This window comes from Trachemys scripta, chromosome 5, assembly GCF_013100865.1.
Source record: "Trachemys scripta elegans isolate TJP31775 chromosome 5, CAS_Tse_1.0, whole genome shotgun sequence".
NCBI classification, from domain to species: domain Eukaryota; kingdom Metazoa; phylum Chordata; order Testudines; family Emydidae; genus Trachemys; species Trachemys scripta.
Window position 1 is genome coordinate 132472067 of NC_048302.1, and position 17249 is coordinate 132489315.

Below are 17249 nucleotides of genomic sequence, written 5' to 3' on the forward strand. Positions count from 1 at the left end.
CCCCTGGCAGAGGGAGACTCTCTAGTGATTAGTAAAGTAAATCCCAGCTTTCAAAGGACCTGATCCTGCAAGGTGCCAAGCACCTTCCACTCCACAACGAGAACTGAAGGGGTCAGTACCTTGCAGGATTGGGCCTTATGTTTGAATGGGGATTTCCACCCTCTCAGGGATTTACTCAGGCATGTTGCCCAGTTATGGTTAATTAAGAGGCCCAATTCTGCCCTCAGTTAGACAAGTGTGACTCACTGGATGTCCACGCAAGTCACACCCGTGAGCTATGGGCTGCACAGCACTTTAGTGTTGCTTTGTTAAGGCACGGAGTGGCCTGAAGGACCGCGTTCTACAATCACACATGGGTTCTGCATTGCCCCAGGCTCCGGGTGTCCCTACACCTCCGACTGCCAGAAACTGGGACTGGATGACAGGGGATGGATCACTTGATAATCGTCCCATTCTCTTCGTTCCCCCTGAAGCACCTGGAACTGGGCTAGACAGACCATTGGCCCAGTATAGCTGTTCTTGCATTCTAAATCAGCCGCCCTCAAAATTTCCAGACGACTATACCCCTTTTGGGACTCTGATTTGTCTTGCGTACCCCCAAGGTTCACCTCGCTTAAGAACTACTTGCTCACAAAATCAGACATAAAAATACAAAAAAGTGTCACAGCACACGAGTACTGAAAAATTTCTGACTTTTTACCATATAATTATAAAATAAATCAATTGGAATATTAATATTGTATGTTCATTTCAGTGTATAGTATATAGAGCAGTATAAACAAGTCATTGTAAGTGCGAATTAAAATTTCAGACTCACTAGTGCTTTTATGCTGCCTGTTGTAAAACTAGGCAAATATCTAGATGAGTTGATGTACCACCTGGAAGACCTCTGCGTACCCCCAGGGGTACGCGTACCCCTGGTTGAGAACCCTCTTATAAATTATCCCTTTGGAATGCAATGAGGTGTCTATTAAACCAGTGAGTTGTGAAAAGCATTGGGAATACACGGGCCAGCTGCTCAGCTGATGTGAATTGGTGTAGCTCCATTGAGGATCAGAGCCACCAGTCTCATCTCCTGTTCCACAGTGGGACACACACACAGAGCCAGCTGGCTGATGTCTCTGGCGCCAGCAGGCTAAGGAGACTATCTCTCATTCCAGCCTCCCCAACATTCTCACGGGTAGAGAGAGAAAAAAAAAAAAACCATTCAAGGTATGTTTACAAACCATGCCCATTTTCAGAACAAGCCGCCTCCGCCTCCCTCGCCAAGGCTTTAACAACTCAGTATTGTGAATCCAGCCTCGATTTATAATTAACTGGGCACAAGGAATTTCAAGGGCATTGATACAGCTCCCACCTGCAGCCCTGCAACACACCACTACCAATGGAAACTTTCTCGTTATTCATTTCCCTCCTATCCCTCCCTGGATGGGAGCGGCCTGACTGGAGAATAAGCCAGTTCCTACGTGGCTTAAAAATGCTGCCTGCCATAAATAGTAGATCTTATGATTTGTATTGGGGTTGCCTGAATCGTTTGCATTTCTACTACATTCTGCAGTAAGAATGGCACAAACCCTGCAAATAAAAGGCACGACACAGGAATGGAAGGGACTATTATCTAAGCCTCAGACAACACCTTTCAAGCTGAAGGATACCAAAGGACTTTACAAAGCATAGGGTACATTCTCAGTTACAACTTGCAACTCCTTTGCTTCCTACATGCGGTAGTGTCATATCAGATCGCTGTATGCTCCACATATTCAAAACGTCTCTGCAACAGCTCCAAAGTCAGATCCTACTATTCCACTGGCCCAGTTCCTTACCACTTATACTAAAGCTCCATGCATAGACCCTATGGTACACAGTAGAGCAGTTTTGACTCTCTCCAGCAGAGAGCAGTGGTGCACCCACAAACCACCCAGTTCAGCGCGGTATAAATACATACACACAACGCTACACTCATGTCTCAAAAAGCAGCCGCCCCTGGAGTGAAAAGTGGCTGCTGTTTAGAATCATAGAATCAGAGGACTGGAAGGGACCTCGAGAGGTCATCTAGTCCAGTCCCTGCACTCATGGCAGGACTAAGTATTATCTAGACCATCCCTGACACGTGTTTGTGCAACCTGCTCTTAAAAATCTCCAATGATGGAGATTCCACAACCTCCCTAGGCAATTTATTCCAGTGCTTAACCGCCCTGACAGTTAGGAAGTTTTTCCTAATGTTCAACCTAAATCTCCCTTGCTGCAATTTAAGCCCATTGCTTCTTGTCCTATCTTCAACGGTTAAGGAGAACAATTGTTCTCCCTCCTCCTTGTAACAACTTTTTATGTACTTGAAAACTGTTATGTCCCCCCTCAGTCTTCTCTTTTCCAGACTAAACAAACCCAGTTTTTCCAATCTTCCCTCACAGGTCATGTTTTCTACACCTTTCATAATTAGGCAGGAAATGAAAACAATACCATACCCAATCTTTCCAACTCCTTCACCACACAAATGGTCAGAACAGTCGTAAACCTGGGGTATGTCTTTCCTCTCTGTCCATCCCAGTGTAGCAATGCTCCTGGTTAACACAATCCACTGAGTTGACGGATAGATGCTCTTCCCTTATGACACAGGACGGTAAGGCATTGTACTCCTTGTCCAGACTGGCTGCTCTCTGCTGTTTCCACCCTTCCTGGGAAGCGTGCTCTCTAACAAAGGAGCGCCATAGTGTCACCTTACCCAGCGCTTCCTTTAAGAGACTAAAGCAGAAAATGTTTTCAGCAAAAGTAAACTAGCTGCACATGTACCTCCGCGATCAAGAGGTTTTTCCTCCCATGCTCTCCTGGCAGGGCTGCAAGATCCTCTCTACCTGCCCGGTGCCTGAGGGGACTCTACAAAACTACATGTTGTAAACAACAAATCACCTGTTACCTCAGCACAGGCACAGAGCTGAACCTTTGTCCCCTCTCATTGGCTAATACCAGGGAACTGCTCCCTCCAAGCACTTAAGTTTCATTAACTCTTTCCTTGCAGGATGCAAGCTTTGAAAAAAAAAATCATTGTGGAATTAATCCATGGCTGGCTCAGGAGTTAATGCCAAGATTTTACAGAGTGATTTTGGGTGCCTACTTTTTGGTGGACTCAACCTGAGACCCCTTACAGGGGGTTGATTTTAAGTGCTCACACACAGCCTCTGAAAATCCGGCACCTAAACTCACTACTCACTTTCAGAAAACCGGCCCCAAACCCACACAATCTATCGCCCACATATAAGCCACTCCTCTTCTCCCCCTCCACACTTCAATGTTAAAATATACTTCAGCTGGTCCAATAAAAGATGTCTCTCTAATATCCTAGGTCCGACATGGCTACAACACTGCATATATACTCCAGTGGCAGACCCACCAGAAAGGATGAAAGATGGCTGAAAGATTTTTGGTCACTCATTAATGGACAGTGTAAAAGTACCATTGCTTAGTTTGGCAGAAAATTTTCATTTATGTTAAAAAGATCATTAATTAAGGCACTTAAAAATCATCAGAAGAGCTTTCTAATCTTCATGGGCCCCAATTTTCAAACTTGAGCACCTACTAAAGTTTGCAGGCACCTACTCTAAGTTCTGATTTTGAGGCAGACTAAACATACATAACTTTAAAATTGCCTAATTTTATTTTCAATGTGACTTCATCTAAAAAAAGTCTCACTAAGATCTACAAATGAAACCCAGTTTGATATTTGAGGAATCATAGATTTTCCTCATACTCAAATAACTGAAAACAGCTCCATCAATTTAGCTCAAACTTATTACCTTGAAAAAAAATCCCAACCTTTGGGCATAGACCAAGTATACAACAATTCAACCCAACACGGAATTTTGAGAAAGTTATGAACAACTGGGGGAGGGGGAAAAAAAAAAAAGAGTTCAAATGAAAACTGGAACTTATCCTAATTTATATTGACCACTAGCTATATTGACCATTTGCTCAGTTTGTGGGCAAATGTAGGGCTAGTGATAGCTCTTCCTTTAGGCAGGCATAAAGAATGTGCAAACGGGTGGTAACTGTCAAAGTGCTGGGATTTCCTCCACCAATCACAAGAAGGTTTGTTTTAGCTGGAAGTGACTGGGCAACCCTTGAAGCAAAAAATAAAAAATAAAATAAAATAAAATAACCCCCCTCCCAAAACAAACTCCCGCCCGCCCCCAGACTGGTCATCTTTGATTGCAGCTGGCTAAGAATGTTTAAAACACGGGGTTCTCTTCTGGAACCCCTCGAGATGATCAAAGATGGAGGGAGAAGACAGAGACCATCACTGAAAGAACACAGAATAGATGGAAAACAGCATCTTCCACTGTAGGACCATTTGCAATGACAGAAACACTGATCATAGAAATGTAGAGCTGGAAAGGACTCCACGAAGTCATCTAGTCCATCCCCCTGTGCTGAGGCAGGATCAAGTAAACCTAGACCATCCCTGACCGGTGTTTGTCTAACCTGTTCTTAAAAATCTCCAATGATGGGGATTCCACAACCTTCCTCAGAAGCCTCACTTTCCTTAAAGTTAGATTTTTTCCCCCTAATATCTAACCTAAATCTCTACTTCAGGTTAAGATGATTACTTCTTACCCTACCTTCAGTGAACACAGACAACAATGGATCACCGTCCTCTTTATAACAAGCTTATCAGGTCCCCACATAGTCTTCTTTTCTCAAGTCTAAATATGCTCAGGTTGTTTTTCTTAACCTTTCTTCATAGGTGAGGTTTTCTAAACCTTTTATCATTTTTGTTGCTCTCCTCTGGACTCTCCCCAATTTCTCTACATCTTTCCTAAAGCATGATGCCGAGAACTGGACAAAGTACTCCGGCTGAGGCCTCACCAGTTCCAAGCAGAGCGGGACAATTACTTCCTGTGTTTGACATATGACATTCCTGTTAATATGCATCACAGTGTTGACTCGTATTAAATTTGTGATCCACAAAAACCCCCAGGTCCTTTTTGGCAGTGCTACTGCCTACCTAGTTATTCCCATTTTGTAGTTGTGCATTTGCATTTTTCTTAAGTGTAGTACATTGCATTCGTCATTACTGAATTAAATCTTGTTGATTTCAGACCAAAATGTCTCCAATTTGTCAAGGTCATTTTGAACTCTAATCTTGTCCTCCAAAGGAAGGTTGGACTAGATGACCTCCTGAGGTCCCTTCCAACCCTGATATTCTGTGATATTCTATGAAAGTGCTAGCAATCCCTCCTAACTTGTGGGGATCCACACATTTTATAAAGTGTACTATCCATTCCATTATCCAAGTCATTAATGAAAATATTGACTAGTACTGGACTCAAGACAGACCCCTGTGGGGCCCCACTACATAGGTCTTCCCAGTTTGGCAACAAACCATTGATGACAACTCTGAGTAGGATTTTGCAACCAGTTGTGCACCCATCTTACAGTAATTTCATCAAGGCCACATTTCCCTAGCTTGCTTATGAGCAAGTCATATGGGACTGTGTCCAAAGCTTTATTAAAATCAAAATATATCACATCTATAGCTTCCTCCCCATCCACTCGGTCAGCAACTAGGTTAGTGTGGCATGATTTGTTCTTGACAAATCCATCTTTACTATTATTTATAACCCTATTATCATCTAGGTGCTTACAAATTGATTGATTAATTTGTTCCAGTATCTTTTCAGGTATAGAAGGTCATCTGACTATAGGTGCTGGAACTAAGGGTGCTGCCACGCCCCGTGGCTTGAAGTGGTTTCCATTATATACAGGGTTTGCAGTTTGGTTCAAAGGCTCTCGTCACCCCCACTATACAAATTGTTCCAGCATCCTGCATCTGACTGTGCTATAATTCCTCGGGTCCTCTTTTCTTCTGCTTTTTAAAGATGGGCAAACATAGTACCTTTCTCCAGTCATCTGGGACCTCACCCATCCTCCATGAGTTCTTGACGATAATAGCTAACGGTTCCGAGATCATTTCAGCTGCTTCTTTAAGTACCTCAGGGTGCATTTCATCAGGCCGTGCCAATTTGAATACATAGAATAATAGAATATCAGGGAAGGGACCTCAGGAGGTCATCTAGTCCAACCCCCTGCTCAAAACAGGACCAATCCCCAACTAAATCATCCCAGCCAGGGCTTTGTCAAGTCTGACCTTAAAAACCTCTAAGGGAGGAGATTCCACCACCTCCCTAGGTAATCCATTGCAGTGCTTCACCACCCTCCTAGTGAAAAAGTTTTTCCTAATATCCAACCTAAACCTCCCACACTGCAACTTGAGACCACGTTCCTTGATCTGCTGGCAATGCCCCTACTGATACAGCCCAAAATGCCGTTAGCCTTCTTGGCAACAAGGGCACACTGTTGACTCACATCCAGCTTCTCGTCCACCATAACCCCTAGGTCCTTTTCTGCAGAACCGCTGCCTAGCCACTCAGTCCCTAGTCTGTAACAGTGCATGGGATTCTTCCTTCCTAAGTGCAGGACTCTGCACTGGTCCTTGTTGAACCTCATCAGATTTCTTTTGGCCCAATCCTCTAATTTGTCTAGGTCTCTTTGTATACTATCCCTACCCTCCAGCATATCTACCACTCCTCCCAGTTTAGTGTCATCTGCAAACTTGCTCAGGGTGCAATCCACGCCATCCTTGAGATCACTAATGAAGATATTGAACAAAACCAGCCCCAGGACTGACCCTTATTGGCAGCTGGTATCAAGCGGAGTGCCCCTAGACATGGAGCCATTGATCACTACCCGTTGAGCCAGACGATCTAGTCAGCTTTCTATCCACTTTATAGTCCATTCATCCAGCCCATACTTCTTTAACTTGCTGGCAAGAATACTGTGGGAGACTGTATCAAAAGCTTTGCTAAAGTCAAGGAATAACATGTCCACTGCTTTCCCCTACTCCACAGAGCCAGTTATCTCATCATAGAAGGCAATTAGGTTAGTCAGGCATGGCTTGCCCTTGGTGAATCCATGCTGACTGTTCCTGATCTCTTTCCTCCCCTCTAAGTGCTTCAAAAGTGATTCCTTGAGGACCTGCTCCATGATTTTTCCAGGGACTGAGGTGAGGATGACTGGCCTGTAGTTCCCCGGATCCTCCTTCTTCCCTTTTTTAAAGACAGGCACTACATTAGCCTTTTCCCAGTCATCCGGGACGTCGCCTGATCGCCATGAGTTTTCAAAGATAATGGCCAATGGCTCTGCAATCACATCCGCCAACTCCTTTAGCACCCTTGGACGCAGCGCATCTGGCCCCATGGACTTGTGCTCGTCCAGCTTTTCTAAATAGTCCTGAACCGCTTCCTTCTCCACAGAGGGCTGGTCACCTCCTCCCCATACTGTGCTGCCCAGTGCAGCAGTCTGGGAGCTGACCTTGCTCGTGAAGACAGAGGCAAAAAAAGCATTGAGTACATTAGCTTTTTTCACATCCTCTGTCACTAGGTTGCCTCCCCCATTCAGTAAGGGGCCCACACTTTCCCTGACCTTCTTCTTGTTGCTAACATACCTGTAGAAACCCTTCTTGTTACTCTTAACATCCCTTGCTAGCTGCAACTCCAAGTGTGATTTGGCCTTCCTGATTTCACTCCTGCATGTCTGAGCAATATTTTTATACTCCTCCCTGGTCATTTGTCCAGTCTTCCACTTCTTGTAAGCTTCTTTTTTGTGTTTAAGATCAGCAAGGATTTCACTGTTAAGCCAAGCTGGTCACCTGCCATATTTACTATTCTTTCTACACATCAGGATGGTTTGTTCCTGCAACCTCAATAAGGATTCTTTAAAATACAGCCAGCTCTCCTGGACTCCTTTTCCCCTCATGTTATTCTCCCAGGGGATCCTGCCCATCTGTTCCCCGAGGGAGTCAAAGTCTGCTTTTCTGAAGTCCAGGGTCTGTATTCTGCTGCTCTCCTTTCTTCCTTGTGTCAGGATCCTGAACTCGACCATCTCATGGTCACTGCCTCCCAGGTTCCCATCCACTTTTGCTTCCCCTACTAATTCTTGTGAGCAGCAGGTTGAGAAGAGCTCTGCCCCTAGTTGGTTCCTCCAGCACCTGCACCAGGAAATAGTCCTCTACACATTCCAAAAACTTCCTGAATTGTCTGTGCACTGCTGTATTGCTCTCCCAGCAGATATTGGGTGATTGAAATCCCCCATGAGAACCAGGGCCTGTGATCTAGCAACTTCTGTTAGTTTCTTGAAAAAAGCCTCGTCCACCTCATCCCCCTGGTCTGGTGGTCTATAGCAGACTCCCACCACGACATCACCCTTGTTGCTCACACTTCTAAACTTAATCCAGAGACTCTCAGGTCTTTCTGCAGTTTCATACTGGAGCTCTGAGCAGTCATACTGCTCTCTTACATACAATGCAACTCCCCCACCTTTTCTACCCTGCCTGTCCTTCCTGAACAGTTTATATCCATCCATGACAGTACTCCAGTCATGTGAGTTATCCCACCAAGTCTCTGTTATTCCAATCACATCATAGTTCCCTGACTGTGCCAGGACTTCCAGTTCTCCCTGCTTGTTTCCCAGGCTTCTTGCATTTGTGTATAGGCACTTAAGATAACTCGCTGATCATCTCATTTTCACAGTATGAGGCAGGAGTCCTCCTCTCTTGCGCTTTCCTGCTCGTGCTTCCTCCTGGTATATCCCACTTCCCCACTTACCTCTGGGCTTTGGTCTCCTTCCCCTGGTGAACCTATATTCAAGCCCTCCTCACTAGATTAGCCAGCCTGCCTGCGAAGATGCTCTTCCCTCTCTTTGTTAGGTAGAGCCTTTCTCTGCCTAGCAATCTTTCTTCTTGGAACACCATCCCATAGTCAAAGAATTCAAAGCCTTCTCTCTGACACCACCTGCGTAGCCATTTGTTGACTTCCATGATTCGACGGTCTCTACCCGGGCCTTTTCCTTCCACAGGGAGAATGGATGAGAACACCACTTGCACCTCAAATTCCTTTATCCTTCTTCCCAGAGCCACGTAGTCTGCAGTGATCCACTCAAGGTCATCCTTGGCAGTATCATTGGTGCCCACGTGGAGAAGCAGGAAGGGGTAGTGCTCCCAGGGCTTGATGAGTCTCTGCTTATCTAACTTATCTAAATATTCTTGCACCTGTTCTTTCCCAATTTCAGCTTCCGTTCCTTCCCCTCATTGTTAATATTGATTGTGTTAAGTATCTGGTCACAATTTATCTTTTTAGTGAACACAGAGGCAAAACAGGCTTTAAGCATCTCAGCCTTCTTGATGTCGTCCATTATTAGTGGTCCTTCCCTGCTAAGTAATGGACCTACACTTTCCTGTGTCTTTCTCTTGCTCTGAATGTATTTATAAAACGTCTTTTTATTACCTTTTATGTCCCAGGCTGGGTGTAACTCATTTTATGCCCTAGCCTTTCTGATGCTATTCCTACGTGCTTGCGCTGTTCTTTCGTACTCACCTGTAGCGGGGCGGCCTGGCTTCCAGGCGCCCCAGGAAGCGATGAGCCAGAACAGCCGCCAGAGTGGGCGGAGCCACTGCGGCCTGTCCCCGCCCCCCGGAAGTCAAGGGGCGGGACAGGAAGTATAAAGGCCAGGCCACAGCGCTCAGTATGTGGCCGGCAGCGGGAGAGGACAGACGCTGGTGCCCGAGCTCCCGTGGACCTGAGCCTGCCGAGAGCCCGGTATCCTGAGGAGGACTGGCCGAGCCTGCCGAGAGCCCAGTACCCCAAGGAGCGGCCTGAGCCTCCCCCCGCCGAGGGCCCAGAGGGAGCGACAGACCTACCTGGTGCTCGGGGCCCGGAGGAGCCCATGATCTGTGACCCAGCAGACGGAACTCAGGAGGAGCAGGTACCCATGGAGGAGGAGATGGGAAGTGGCCCGGGGATAGCAGACCCCGAACCCATGTCAGTGTGTTGCGGTCAGGATCCCCACTGACTGCGCGGCAGACGGACTGCTGCGGATAGGGCCCCGGGCTGGAACACAGTGGAGTGGGTGGGCTTGTGTTCCCCCCTGCCACCCCACGCCGGGTGGCAGTCTCTCCTCCTCCCTGTCCAAGGGGCCTGGGCCCCTGACTGACTATTGATTTGCTGCCCCGCCCTGACCTAGGGCCTGGGCTAACCCAAACTGACCCAGCCCCTGCTACAAGGCCTGGGCCACTGACTGACTATTGGTTTGCTGCCCTGCCCTGACCCAGGGCCGGAGCTGTTAATTGTCTGCTCAGTCCCTGCATAAGGGCCTGGGCTCTGAACTGTCAACTGTGTGCTCAGTCCCTGCATAAGGGCCTGAGTTCTGGACTGTTACTTGTGTGCTCAGTCCCTGCACAAAGGTTGAGCTCTGAACTATCAATTGTGTGCTTAGCCCCTACCCGAAGGTCGGGGCCCGAACTGTTATTCGCTTTGTAGCGGGGCGGCCTGGCTTCCAGGCGCCCCAGGAAGGGACGAGCCCCACCCCGGAACTACTACATCACCCTTCACAATTTCTCTATTCTTCCATTTTCCTTTTTGATTTTCAGGTCATTAACAAGCTCTGAATGGAGCCACAGTGGCCTCTTTCTATTCTTCCTAGCTTTTCTTCACATCAGGCTAGTTTGCTGTTGTGCCTTTAATATTATCTCCGAGAAGCTGCCAGCTCTCTTTTTTCCCTTAGATTTTCTTCCCCTGGGACCTTACCTACCACTCCTCGGAGTCTGCTTTTCTGAAGTCCATTGTCCTTATTCTGCTACTCTGACCCCTTTTCCTTGGAATCATGGAATCTGTATTTCATGATCACTTTCGCCTTCAACCTTTAGATTCACAACCAATTCCTCCCTGTTGGTCAGACTCAAGTCTAAAATGGCTGCCCCCTGGTTAATTGTGCCACGCTCTGAAACAAAAAGTTGTCCCCAAGGCATTCCAAGAACTTATTGGACATTGCGTGTTTTGCCATGTTGCTTTTCCGACAGGTGTTAAAGTCCCCCATTACTACCCGGTCTTGTGTTTGGGATATTCCTGTTATTTGGTCTAGTGATGTCTCATTCACCTTCTTTTCAATGGCTCTGATAGTGCAACAGTTTTATGACACACAGGCATCCCCATATTCCTGCTGTGTGTAGGTACTTCAATACCTCCCCTCACTCTGCTGCACATGCCCTCGCAGGACCTATACAGCCAGACAATGAATTCATACATAAATCGTTACCCAAAGGGCTGATGGAAGGCCCATCATTTATTGCCACATGGTACTGACCGATAACCTGCATGTGGTGGAGTAAAGCTGTTTACAAACTACCCTGCTAAGGCTGGTAGCAACAGCAGCAACTCTCCTGGGAGACAGCAAATGGGACACTTTTACTTCTCTATATTTATTTGTAGAGGTGAATCCAGGGTCAATTTTGGGCCCAATTTATCTTCCTGAATAAAACACGACCTAATAAAAATAGTCCCTCTCTGCTAGAGATGTGCCAAAGAGCAGCGCCTAGTGTAATGGCAAGTTCTGGCCTCACTCATGGATGCCGGAGATGTCACAAAGGCTGTATCATGGCATACCGACAACACCAAGAAGTCACAATGCAAAAGTGGCTGAAGTGGAGTCATCAGACCCTTTCCTCAGAGCTAAAGCCAGGCCAGAATTCAAGGAGACACTAGACAGCAGCATGTATCCCATGACAGTCAGGGAGCAAGCGAGCCAGAAAGGACCAAAGGATCTGTGTCCAGTCACTTCAATAAAGAATCTTTTATGTTCATTTCAACTGAGTCCTGTCTCTTCTCTAACCTGCACGAAAGACATAGTGCTGTGCTGGCTTCGTCCAGCAGGATAGACATGCGGCAACTCTGTGTATGAACTGAAAGCGACTTTGTGCACACGATAACCCGAATACAGTGTGTGTCTGCTATGTTGCAAACTCTTTAAGATGTATTTCTACCAAAGATGCACTATGCACTTTCATGCATCTCTTGGCAGTTTTCTTCATCTCTTTTTGTGACTAACTAGTAAACCCTTTATTAGGTTATTTCCCCACCGCCTACTTTCCATTACAGCCCCATTGTTTTCAGAGTCATACCATCAATGTCTCTTGTTGGATATAACTGCCATCCAAACGTTAGTACACAAAGGTGGAGACATGTCCTGGATCTATGGTACTCCTGGGAGTAAAAATACTAACAGTTTTTGCTTAGAATCATAGCAGATTAGGGTTGGAAGAGACCTCAGGAGGTCATCTAGTCCAATCCCCTGCTCAAAGCAGGACCAACCCCAACTAAATCATCCCAGCCAGGGCTTCTGCTGTTACAGCAAGTATAAGGCACATTTGTTATTTGTGCAAGATGGGTTTTATACCTCAAGTTCAGAACACCTGTGGCGATGGCACTTGTATCAAAGAGGTGTGTGAACTCCAGTGTCCGAGCCAAATCCCAGTGAGGGGAACTACGTTCTGCCAAATCCCTCTGCAACCTCACCTGGGCATGGCACTCTTCTTTCCTCGCTCCCTTTCCTAACCTCTTGGGTAATGTTGGTGTTATACTGTTAACTAGATACTGCCCTCGCTTCTTCTCTGCTGCGGTGGGTGGCGAGGGACTGCAAGGGAGTCAGCTGCAGCTCCCTGGGTGGCTCATTCTCAGTGTAGTTTAAAGCACCCTGAGGGCTTCTCTAAACTACCCTGGTCCACCCACCAGCTGAGAACTATTGAAGCACTGTATTTCTCCAGCCCCTAGCAGACCTCCCATGCTGGGCTCAGGGGTGGGCCCTGGAGCAGGCTATGTTGGTTCTACACCAATTGAGGACTTCCCACAGTTTTGAGCAACACAAGGGGGCTGGAGCAGATTTGACAGTTTGCCCTGCTGTATTGTGCCCTCCGGTATGGCTGCTTTTCAGTGGTGAGTGAAAGGATTCCTGTGATGGACCAAATAAAATCGGGAGGTCTTGATTTATGCAGATTAGCTAGAAAAATGCTGCTCTCTCTCTCTCAGGTATCTCTAAGGCACCTATTACCATCGTATCTAAGCACTAAACACGGCTAATTAACACTAAGCACATCCCCAGGTGCTCTTATCTCTCTGCCTCTACACAATTCCAGAATGTTACTCTCCCCTCCCCCTACATCTTCTCTCTCTCTCTCTCTCCTTGCTCTCCAGCCTGTCCCTCAGTGTCCTCCATCATGCACTGGCCCCTGGAAGGCTTTTGGTACAGGGAGAAGGCTTAGCAAAATGGGATCTTGCAATTTCATCACAAGGGAGTCAGGTTTGGGCTCACTGCAGTCTCTTTTGCCAAAACCAGGTACCTCCTGCTGAAAGTGTTATGGTGGCTGTATTATCTGACTACCCTCTGGGGGCTCCCTGCCTCCTAGGAATATATTAACTAGTCCATTTCTGACCTTGAAGAGGAACAAATCTAGAGAACCAATCTTACACAGCTCACATAGCATTGTGCTCTCAAATGCATTTCCTATCAGCATGAATACTACAAATCAAGGAAAGCACCTGGTAAGGCAACAGTATTATTACGATAGCGCTATTGTAATAATAATAAGTAGTGGGGTGTAAGTTGCACATTGGTAAGTGGGGGTAAGTTTAAGGAAATCTACGGGAGTCTAAATGAATTTAAGGTGATGCAATATATACCCAAAGGGGCAGAAGAAAGGTGTAAATTACATTCAATTAGGTTCACCTAAAGGATGTTGATACATTAAAGAGGGTTCAGAGAAGAGCCACAAGAATGATTAAAGGATTAGAAAACATGCCTTATAGTGATAGACTCAAGGAGCTCAAACCATTTACCTTAAAGAGAAGGTTAAGGAGTGATTGATTACAGTATATAAGTACCTCCATGGGGAACAAATATTTAAAAATGGGCTCTCCGGTCTAGCAGAGAAAGGTAGAACCCAATCCAATGGCTGGGAGTTGGAGCTAGACAAATTCAGACTGAAACTAAGGCGTACATTTTTGACAGTGAGCGTAGTTAAGTTTTGGAACAATTTACAAAGGATAGTGGTGGATTCTCCATCACCAACAATTTTTAAATCCAGATTGGATGTTTTTCTAGAAAATCTGCTCTAGGAATTATTTTGGGGATGTTCGATGGCTTGTTTTATAGAGGAAGTCAGACTAGATGATCACAATGGTCCCTTCTGGCCATGGAATTTAGGAATTTAGTCCTTAGACTTTAGGAGCACGAAATTTTAAAAGAAATGATTATTCCATATATTGCTGGAATATGTGGAAACTCTAAAACCTTGATCACATGAGCAGAATGCTTACATGTGCACATGCTGTTGCTGTTCGCTGTCAAACAGCTGACATTCCGCCTCAGAGGCAGTTGCATTTCAGTGATAGGTGAAGTAATTCTCCTGTAGGTTCCTTACCTATTCAAACCCATGGGGCATTGTGTGGCTTTCTGAAGCGCTCTGAGATCCTCAGATAAAAGGTATTATGGAAGTGCAAAGTATCCATTCCTTCAATAAACATGATTTCAAAGCTTTCAAGGCTTAATTGTGACAGCATTTAATAAATAGGTGTAGCAGCTACCCAACGTTACAGCTGCTTTAGGAACACACTCATTTCTCTCCTCAGGAGTTCCATCGTGTCGTAGTGCTCTCCATCTATAAATAAGTCAGAGGAAGATGCTTCAGAGAACACAGAAGACAGCAGGGGAAAACCCTTTTCTACAGGCTCCATGCCCACATGGTTGAAAGACACAAACTTTTGACCTCTGAGAGGAAGAGTTTTGAGCGTTCCCAGCAGCACGTTTCTAAGCAAGTCTTTGATCGCTTGATTGATATACCCTTTCCCATAGTTGCACTGACTGTGCTCATTCAGACCCTGCTTCCCATTCACGAGAAACCTTGTGGAGTGGGTGGGATTTTTTTAGGTCAAACGGTTCCAGACTCAGCGAGTTAAGATTAAAAAGCACCGTCCCCCACTCTCCATCTCGTTCTTTTCCTGGAAGGTCAATTTGCACTACTGGCAACATATTCCCAGTTTCAGCAAAGGCAACCCCAGACCCGAAACTAGGTTTCGGAAGAGGATTCTTTCATCTAAGCAAGGACATGATGATGGATTTGAACTTGTGGAGCAGAGATGCTAGCTAGCAAGAAGTGACAGCCAAAGGGCAAAGCTGTGACAGCTCTTAGGCATTCATAATGCTGCCTTCACGTTGCTATGAAATATAAATAAAAGCTCTCTGCAGTGAAGAGGTTTTAATTATACAAGGTCATTGTTTTTAAATACAACTTGCTGGTACTGTTCCTCCTGAGATGCCCTCAGGTCCCTCACCTCACCGGGCCTTGTTTACGTGATGATTGGTTGGGAAGAGCATAAGCTGGAATTCCAAACATATCAGTTCCCAGAAGCCCCTTAATGAGAGAGGCTTTTGCCTCATCCCCAGCCCATTAGGTCATTCACCTAAGGCCTAGTCTACACTTAACTGAGACCGAACTATTCACGTTATTCAGGGATGTGAAAAAAGTTTACACATCTGAACAGTGTAGTTAGGCTAACCTAGCCCTTGGTGTAGGTGTGGCTAGGTCGATGGAAGAGAACCCAGCTCGGGGAGGTGGACTAACGGCATCGAAGGCAAACCCTTGCATGGGCGCAGGAAATGCCCACGCTATGGCACCGCAGCGGCGTAGCTGCAGTGCTGCCGCTGCAGGTCACAGTATAGACACAGCCTCAGCAAGGAGGAAAATAAACACACACCAATATGCTGCTTGAATGACAGTAACTGTGCTTGTTGCTCTTCAGTGCCAAGGGGAAATTGTCTCCGTGCTACAGGAGAATGAGGCCACAGCCAGGGGTGAAAGTAACAAAGGATTTACCGGTACGCCAGAATCCTGAGCAGGGGGGTGGGGCCTCAACCAGAAGGGGGCGGGGCCTCAACTGAAAGAGGCGGGGCCTTTAAATCCTGGGGCTCCAGCTGCGGGGCTCTGATGGTGATTTAAAGGGCCCGGGGCTCCAGCTGCTGTGGGGAGCCCCAGGCCCTTTAAATAGCCGGCCTGGGGAAGCTGCCCCCTGCCAGTACAGTCAGCTGTGTACCGTCTCTTGCCAGTACGCCGTACCGTACCGGCTTACTTTTACCTCTGCTCACAGCCAATCAAAGAACGAGGCTAAGTAGTCTCTGCGTTTCTGCTGTCCCGACAGGCTCGATCCTGGAAGGTGCTGTGTGCTCAGGCCCTTACCCAGAGACACACTCAAACTCATGCTAAACTGTAAGTATTTGACTCGTGCCATTGACTTCAATGTGGGTTTGTATCAGGGCCTCAATCTGGATTAAATAAGAACCAATTCCCCACTTTCTTTTTGACCTAGACAGTTAAACCACACTCCCACCATGTCACCCAAGCACCTTCACCCAACACATCAGCTGAGCCTCTTTGGGGAGAGGCTGAGAATTATGGTTAGCATTACTATTTGTATTGAAGTAGTGCCTAGGAACCCCCGTCATGGACCACATGGACCTATTGTGCTAGGTGCTGTCCATATGTAGAACAAAGACAGTCCCTGCCCCAAAGAGCTTATGATTTCTAATCCCCCTGGCTCCCTCCAAAAAAGAAGCATTTCTCACTCTCATGCCCACTGCTCTTCCTGGCTCTGACTGGGAGAAGCAGCGGTGTCAGAACACCAGGAGACAAACTTCCCTTACTCTGCTTCCAGCCCAGCCAGAAATATCACAAGACATTCTGCCCAATTTTGCAAACTCAAGAGGTTTGGCAAAGCCTCTGACAAGCGTCCAACCTTTTGAGTGCTTATCTGAATTGAGCTATGCTACAAAGACAAGCCACGTCAGGGCATCTGGTTATACGTGTAGTCCCGAGTTATAGTATAGCCTTGGCCTCTGCATGTTTTCCAACCAGGCTTTAGCCCTGACGCTTTTCTGGTACCATCTTGCAACATGATGCATTCCAACTGTTATCTGTATCAGAGTAGCACAATGCAACTCTATTGTTCTAGAGTTCTGGAAAACATTTTGGGATAGCCAGTTTAACCCTTGTATATCAGACTGATTTGTGCATCCTCCTGTTTTGATCATTATACCGGACTGTTCACCACATCCAGAGGGACATTCCCAAATCAGACATGTTTACAGGAGTAAGATCTCACTCCAGCAAAGACACAGCAAGTTCTCTCAGGGCATTCCATGCCCAGGCAGGTAAGCAAGGCTCTAAATTGCTCTCATGGGCACTCTTACAAGCTGTTACATTTACTTTATCTGCAGCCTCATGGTTCTCAGAAAGGTGAGACATTCTTTCCTACCTGGGAATTCATTAAAGAAATTCTGATCCTTAAGACTAAAAGCCCCACTGGGAGGGAGAAATA

At 46.4% G+C, this 17249-nt stretch overlaps 1 protein-coding gene across 8 annotated transcripts in view; it reads right to left on the bottom strand.

Annotated features, from left to right (window-relative positions):
* LZTS3 (leucine zipper tumor suppressor family member 3) overlaps window positions 1-17249 on the bottom strand; it is a 157367-nt gene that overhangs the window by 64963 nt on the left and 75155 nt on the right. For 4 of the 8 annotated variants that reach the window (XM_034771577.1, XM_034771574.1, XM_034771575.1 and 1 more), the window contains exon 1: window positions 2466-2903. The exons of 3 other annotated variants lie outside the window; for them this stretch is intronic. The gene's annotated coding sequence lies outside the window, so the exon portion shown is untranslated. Of the gene's footprint in view, window positions 1-2465; window positions 2907-17249 lie in introns of those variants that run through there. One more of the 8 variants, XM_034771576.1, reaches the window with a different exon arrangement.